The sequence below is a fragment of the Strix aluco genome, chromosome 1 (genome assembly GCF_031877795.1).
Source record: "Strix aluco isolate bStrAlu1 chromosome 1, bStrAlu1.hap1, whole genome shotgun sequence".
Classification (NCBI taxonomy): domain Eukaryota; kingdom Metazoa; phylum Chordata; class Aves; order Strigiformes; family Strigidae; genus Strix; species Strix aluco.
Genome location: NC_133931.1, coordinates 119811075 through 119819243, shown reverse-complemented (window position 1 = coordinate 119819243; position 8169 = coordinate 119811075).

Sequence of the window (8169 nt, the reverse complement as noted above, 5' to 3'; positions counted from 1 at the left end):
ACCCTGTGATATTTAACTTTTCAGCTAGCATTCATAACATCCCAATTACACAGGGGACACAGAAGAGGTAGGTACCTACCCTCAAGATGAAAAGCCAGTGCAGGGAGTGCAGCGTGCCCCAGGCAGCTGCTGGAACAGCTGCCAGGGAGGGTAGAGCCCAGCCCTGCTCCCTGCAAGGGTTTAAACACTTCTTTGCAAATATTCTTTCTAATCCCATATTTAAAAAAAGAAGGATGAGATTTTTTCAGCTCTTTGACTGTACACAGGAAGTGGGAGTAGGGAATCCTCTCTGTAGACCCATACATGAATCATGACTTTCTGTTTTGGTTCATTTAGGTGCTGGGTTTGGTTTTCATTGCTGCTACTTTCACCCCCTGGTTTAGTGGTTAAAATAGTCAGCCAAGATGTGGGAAACCCTGGTCCAGCCCCTTCCTCCGCCCATGGGCAGCTGCAGGCTCTCACTGCCCTCTCAGCTCCACATGCGGAAGCTATCCCCTTTTTGAACGGAGTCCGTAAATATTTATTGTGTCAAGTCAGCATGAGTCTCTGGCCTAGAGGTCACCACTCATCGGCAAAGGTAGAAATGCCCTTTCCCCATCCTTGCTCCTACAATTATTTAATACCAAATACTGAAACGTTCCCTGCAGCACATTCCCTACCACCAAGACTTTCTAATCTGGGTGTAAGAGGGGTCAGCACCTCCCATCTCCCTGGCTGCAGTGGCCTGGGAGGTGACAGACATATAGGGATTTTGATGACTGTGGGTGTGGAAAAGTAGGAGGAAACAGAACTAGATCCTTACAGGGTCAGGGCAGGTTGCTGTGAGTACACCTAAATGTTGGGTTATGGTGTTGTCTGAGGCCCCTCTTAGATGTGTGTGGTGGTGTGTAACCTGCACTGCTGTAAAGATACAACAGGAATTAAAATAAAAGGTGGTCTCATTAATCTTTTCTAAAATATCTGAGGTCTATATGAGTCTAAAACTTCCCAGTGGATGCTGAATTTTCTGTTGATGATCCTGCCAATGACGCTGCCCATTGCTAGTTGCAGCACCAGGCAAACTCTTCTAGCTCTACTCCGTTAGACCCCCTAAGCTATGCTAATACAATAAAATATTTGCTTAAGGTGAAAGGCTTTTCCTGGGATAGCATTCGAGAAATGTAGGAGCAGGGGAAGAAATGAAATTGGGGAAAGAAAAGCTCTATACACCTTTATTCCTATCCAGCCTAACACAACACCCGCTTCTCTGAAGAAGTCCCCCTTGACTTTCCCCAAACCACATGAGCCATTTTGTCTTTGAAATTCTCTCCAGGCACATTGATTTTGTCTACTCTTATGGACGTATTTTACTCTTCCATTTCTGCTCTCACCATATGAAATTGTAAACTCTTCACAGCGATGCACTTGACCAGCTGAACTTGAAGCAAAGCATCACGGAGCCCATCCTCATCCACACCAGACTGGTCCTTCCCACTGACGTTGTACCCAGCACCTCACCTACCCAGATTTCTAAGCATTAGAGAAGCGAGGGACCTGCCTCGGCAGGGAGGTGCGCTTCAACCAGCAGAAACCAATAATGGCAGAAGTATTTTGCTGCGTCAAATCCCTGGCAGCACCGTGGCTACATATTTTCCTGATGGTTATCTCCTTTCCCAGGGTGCTCTGTGAGTGCAGCAAAGGGGAAACGTGTTTCACCAAGTCAGCGCCAACCCGGGCCAATTCACCCTTTTATTCAGCAGCAACAAGTTCTTAGCATCTCTTCCAGCAGCCAGCCCTTGGTATTACACAGAGCGAAACGGAGACACAATTCACCCTCTGCTGCTGTTTAGGATGGGGCGGCGCATCTCTCCTCTCCCCTCCCCACGCCTTGTGTTCCCACTTTCCCCCGGTCTCCAGAGGAACAATTCTTGCCTTGTTCCCGTTCAGTGACCTGGCGCTGGGATTAACATGCATGAGTGGCTGCATCATCTGCACAGGGGAAAAATGCTGGGGCTGTGGTTGGGTGTATGTGGCCACTTACGCCCAGCCACAGCCATCCGCTGGGATGAATGGAGATTGAACATAACCCAGGAAAGACGTTGCAGAAAAACCCCCAACCCACCCTGGTTTTTGAGCGGGATAAAGGGGCTGATCTATGGGGTTTCTTAGGTGGAAAAGGTGTCTGCATGGAAAGCCTCATGCCACATTGATGGTGGGGCTGTGGGGAGGAGGACTGCACAGAAGTGGGGGTTGAATAGGTGATATTTGAAGCTGCAGAGCCCCTGGATGATTTGCCCTACAGCTATGAGCTTGATTTCAATAATAATAATAATAATAATAATAATAATAATAATAATAATAATAATAATATAGGCCCTTTGTGTGGTGCTGCCAAGAACCTCAGCCCTGCCCAAGGCTCTGTGCCCCAGGGAGACCTCCCACGTTGGGACTGAGACTTGGGGAATGCCACACAAGAGCCAACTGGGGGAGCACGTCAAGGCCACTGAAGCATTTTGCATTGATCATCAATCAGGGAGCTAATGGGAACAGTTTCTAGCCCCTACCTGGGGAGCAGTGAGGGGCCCCAGGGAAGCAGCTTGTCCTTTGCCCTCTGGGATTTTCTCAGGGCTGTGTTTCCAGCACCTCCAAAGGGCTTTTTTTTTTCAGCTGCTGAAAAGATGATGTCAAGGGTTGAATCTCTAGAAATTTTTTAGAAATACTGTTTATACCCATATGTAGTTTCTTGCAGACCTGAAAAGGGCAGGCAACCACAGCTGCAGCTGACTTTCTGCTCTGGCTAGAGGCTGAGGGCGGTTCTCTGCTTGCCTTGCTGGAAAGCCCTAAGGGAAAGCAAGGGAGGCAACAGCATCCACCCACTGCTTCATTTGACTGTCCCAGCATCACTATTTTCAAGTGCCAGCAGCATGCCGCTATAGGCAGGATGAAGAAACACTGCTCGGAATGGTCTCAGAGCCAAACATGGGAGCTGGAAGCAAAGAGCCATCCTGCAACGCAGGCCGGGTTATGTGAAGCTCCCCCGGTTCAGAGGTGACTTGTACCTGAGACATACCTGAGAAAATCTCTGATAAGAACAACTTGATGGTGCCAACCTCCCTTTCGGCATCAGAGCACACTTACAGAAAGTTATAATTTCAGCCTGTATCATTTCACCTTAACCCTTAGGCACATTTTGACAGCACCTCTTGCCCCTGAAAGCTGGAGCAAGCCCTGCTGTGGTGGGCAGTGTCTGAGACCCCTGCCTGGCTGGGTAGCGGAGGGAGGATTGCCCTCCCTCCCATGATGCCTGCAGCCCAGCAGAGGATGGGAGCAATGCATGACCAGTGAAAAGGACTCTTGAGACACCATGTGCATCCATGTTATTCTCTTTCATGAGTTTTCACAGCAGATGTAGCTGTCAAAAGATTTTGTTCCTATCCATTATTTACTGTATCAAATTAGAAAACTCAGAATTGGTTACAGAAAAAAAGAGTTATTAGCTGCTCAGTAATTTAAATGATCTGCTCCCCCTTACTCCACTTTTTGTGGAGATATGTTGACATTTGAAAAAAACATTTTGTTGCTATAGCTACCAAGATGAGCTTCCAGCCATGAGATTATGATCAATAACACATGCCAGATGTGGCTCCAAGAGCTTTCATTAATAAAAAAAACAAGTGTGATGAGAATCTTTAGAATAATTCTAGGGAACACAAATGAGATGCTTTGAAATAACTAATGTGATGGAAAGGAAAAAGCAACTAGCACCCATAAGATTCTATCCCAAGCACTAACTGAAGCATTGCTCTCACTGAGAACACATGCCGCAAAACAGCCTTTCAGAAACACGTAGCGTGTATAGCTGAGTGCAAGTGAAAGGGGAACCTTCTGTTCCAAGAGGCTGCCGCTGGTCCTTCCCCTCCTGCAGAACTGCTGATGTGCAGAACAAAACCCTGGGGCAAGTCATAATAATGTAGGCTGAAATCCCTGTCCTTGCAAAATCTCTCCTTTACAAGTTGTCTCAAGAGCTCAGTATCTTGTTCTCTCTAGAGTATCTACACATATGTATTATAAATTCAAAAGAAAGATGCATTCACTGTTGGACCAAATGAAGGCCCACTGGCTATGCATCCAGAGGGAGGGGACAAAAGCAGCAGGGGAGAAGCAGAGAGAGGAGCCTCAGAGCCAGGTCTTGCCTGAGGGCCAGCAGCTCCCTTCCCAGCAGCATGGCAGGGCTCTGAAGGCCTCTCTCTGGTCACTCTTCAGGCTTCAACAGCCCTTAGACTCTCTCTCTGCTGTGAATATCTGCTCTTGTCTTTTGGAGCTCTTTCATGTAAGTTTTCAAACACCTCTGGATCTGGTTCTCTACAGCCTTGCCTTATCCTCGGCTGCTAGACTCTGACCAAAGAACATACCAAGGCCAAATTCCACCGTTCGCCAGGCTGGCAGCCCGATCTCTATCATCTTCATTAACCAAGCATATGAAACAAGGATCCTCTTCTTCATCCCCATGCATACTTACGCTCCTGAAATCAGTGTGGATACAGTTCTCCTCCCAACAGCTCCTGCACAGCTTCCAGTTAGAGCTGGATGAAGAGTAGAAGGAAAATTTTTATTAAAATTGACTCATGCTTTTATGATCATTTTCATGTGCGCTGGCTCTTTTTTTACACATATTCTCTCTTTTCCTGATTCCCAGCTCATTTTCACCAGTGTGTCTCCAGGTTAATAAACTCACTCCAAGCTACATGGATGCTTTGAGTCCAATTTGAACACTCTGCATCTCTGATTAGCCCATAACAGGCAAGGTACTTGTTTGCTGCCATATTGTCATTGAATTATCCTGTGCTGGAACTGGATGCCACTGTTTGTCACCATGGGAATGAAACATTAATTTAATGCTATCTGCATTTATTAGAGAGCAAGCCCATTGTACGGGCTGCCAAGGGAAACTGACAGTCCTCTACAATAATGAGCGTGGGGGGATAAAATCCATTTCTCATCAGGAATGACTCTTGCTGCCTCTCATGCTACTCATGTGTCTGTGGATCAATAGAGACAAGTCAGCTGGAAATGAGAGAAAAATACAAAAATGTCTCAAAGCTTCACCTACGAGTGGATTTGATAATGATTCACCCACTGCAGAGGTCTGACTTTCTGCATCTTATATCACTATTTTGCAGTTCAAATAAAGATACCAAATTTTGTGACATTTCCAAGTATCTTCCTGAAAAAAAAATGGTTTAAATAAAGATGGTTTAAAAAAATTTTCCACAAAATGCCTAGGAGAATATTCTGGTACTTATTCAGAAACATAATATGCAGCTTTTCACAATATTTTAATGTCAAGATTCAATTCTATGCAGCTCTGTGGGAAAGAAGAGTTTTACAGTCACTATTTTACATGTCATGATACAGAAACACACAGGATCTGCTCCCAGAGCATTTCCTTGTGACAAATGGCACTTGTTCTGCATGAGGGCAGTAGAGCTACTTGGGTATTTTAGCACAAGTATGAACTCTACAGGTTTTATTTAAGAGCCTTTCTAAAGGTCACACCTCAGGGGAGCCCGCAGTGATGCTACACCTGAAGAAAGTCCGCACGGTTTCTCCCCACAGGTAGGTGGGTGCACCCGGACAGGCTGGGAGGCCAGGTGGTGAGCAGCAGCCCCCCAGCAAAGGATGTCAGGGTTTGGGGGGATGCAAAGCTCTGTAAGAGCCAACAACACACGGAAGAGGCAAACCGCCTGCTGAGCTATATCGAGAGCAGGCCCAGAGGCGTTAGTCGTCTTCTACACTCAGCACCGAGGAGGCCAAAACCAGTTTTTCTGTTACCTGGTGAAGTGTCCCCTCTGAAATCTGGGATGGGGAAGAGGTCTGTGGGATGGGAAGGACTTGTACAAATTATAAGCAGGTTTAAAGGAAGCAAAACAGCCGGCGACTCGAAGAAGGCCAGTGCAGCTCCAGCCCCGTGAGGAGCCGCTGCCCTGCGGCCGGGCTGCTGCCGGGCTGCCGCCGCCGAACGCGGGAAAACGGAGCTTTCTCGGGGGCGAGAGGGACACAGAGACACAGGCGGGCAACCAGTAACGCCCAAGAGCCCCAGGCTGCTAAACGTAAACGACCTGAGCAGTCATTTGCGCTGGTTAACGCCTGGAAGCAAAACCAATCAACCCCGTACAAAGGAGAGACATCACACACACCCCCCACTCCCCCCTCCCCGCCTCCGCCGCGCCCGGCCAGTCCCGCCGCCGGGCCCCGTGGGCCCAGGGCGCCCCCCAGCGGTGCCTGCCCTCCTCGGCGGCCGGTGTCGGGACCCGCTCTCCCAAAGGGGTGTGTAGGGCCGGGCTCCCGAGTTAGGGGGTCAGGTTAACGCCAGAAGAGAGGCCCGAGCCAAGGGAGAGAGCAGGGATTTCATCATCCGTCGGCTTCAACGACCGGATCCCTGGACCAGCGGTTCCCAGTGAGCAAGTTCCCGTCGTCCCAGGGGCAGCCCTCTCCTTTTTCTCTCTCGCATCCCTGAGGTCCCGGGTTCATAAAGTACCCATGGAAGGGGCTTGCACAGGGTAAGTTAGTTTCTGGTTGTTAATAACTAGCTCTGCATAGCTGAAATTTTAACCCCAGCTGGGCAATTCTGGTTTTACTGCCCCAGGTAGTGACATGACAAGCGTGGGTCACACTTCATCATGACCTTGTAGGCTCATCAACAAAGTAGCCTTTTCATGGGCAGTAGAAGGACCTCAGCCATGACAGAGGAAGAGCTCTTCATTTTTTATTGTAAGCTGAACTTCAGACCTAGAAAGTGTCACACACCAAACTCAAAACTTGTATTGCTCCACAGCCTGACCTGTATTTCTTCCCCTCGAGGCCCTGCTGTTTCAGCTCCTCTCCTGTTATGTGTCCCTGTGGCACGTGGCCTCGCAGTTAGAGAGGAAAACAGACTTGTAGGAGCAGGAATACGAACTTCTTCCAGGAAAAGCAGGCAGCTCCTCCCTTCCCCCAGGACAGTGACAAGTCACTGACACCGGGCCCCCAAGGCGGGCAGGGGGGAAGCGCTCCAGTCTCACCGGGAAAGGCGGCAGGGGCTGAGGCTGGTGGTGGCAGGATCAGGACTCCCATCTGACCGCTTGTGAGCAAAGGGAGCTCTGCGCTGCCTCTCCGAATAACCCACCAGGACGTGGAAACCCGACAAGGTACAGCTCTGAGAGCGCATATGAGAGGATACCCTCTCCCAAAGGAGCTTCCCTCTTCCATCAGCAGTGGGAAGGGGGGGTCACCCTGCTGCACTCCCCACTGCAAACCAGACCCTAGAAAACAGAGACGATCACCAGGCTGCTGCACGTGGCTGACACCAAAAACAGAAAGGCCTTGCAGTAAACTGTGGTTGAAACGAGCTTTCTGGGGCAGCGGACTAAGATGTCATGGTTTCTGCTGAAGGGTATTTTTTGGAGTAAAAGCATTTAATGAATCATTTACGCCCACTCAGCACAAAATATTCTTCAAATACCTTCTTGTTAATAGGATGCTGAGTGATCATGTAAAACACTGGCCCTGGCAGCACAACACTCCCCAGGGCTGATCCAAACCCGACCTGTTGATGGAGGCTCTAAGCAGACAGGCTAACACCGACATTTACACTTTGCTGAGCTAATTTGCTTTTTAACACACTTTTTAACGCTGCTGCTGACAAAAGCCAAATCGAGCATCCACTGGAACAGCAAGTGGCGTCTCAAGTATCTCCAATACGGTGTTATCAGCTGTGAAGTGCTTTTGTCTCCAACTGCAGGAGATAATTTGACTTGACTTTCATAACAGGACAGGGGCTCCCGGGTATTTGTTGCTCACAAAAGACGCTGCGGAAATAGCTCTCTGAAACACACACCTGGGGGCACCCCCGAGTCATTTCCACACCTTGTTTTGTGGCTTTAGGAATGTGGAGAATGTGGGTTATGCTGCTCTCCTTACTTGCTGAAGGTAATACGTATCAACACGTCCCTTAGGTGAAGCCAGTTGATGGATTTAGCTCCATCCCGCAATACTTGTATGTCTACACTGTGTAGAGCACAGCAGACCCTACAAGGAGTACGCTGGTGAAATCTACACCTGCAAGGCATCCAGGGTGCAGGTATGCCACACCATGCTATGCAACACCCCTTTCTTTCCTTTTCAAAGGTAAAAAGGCTAAATATGCTCTGT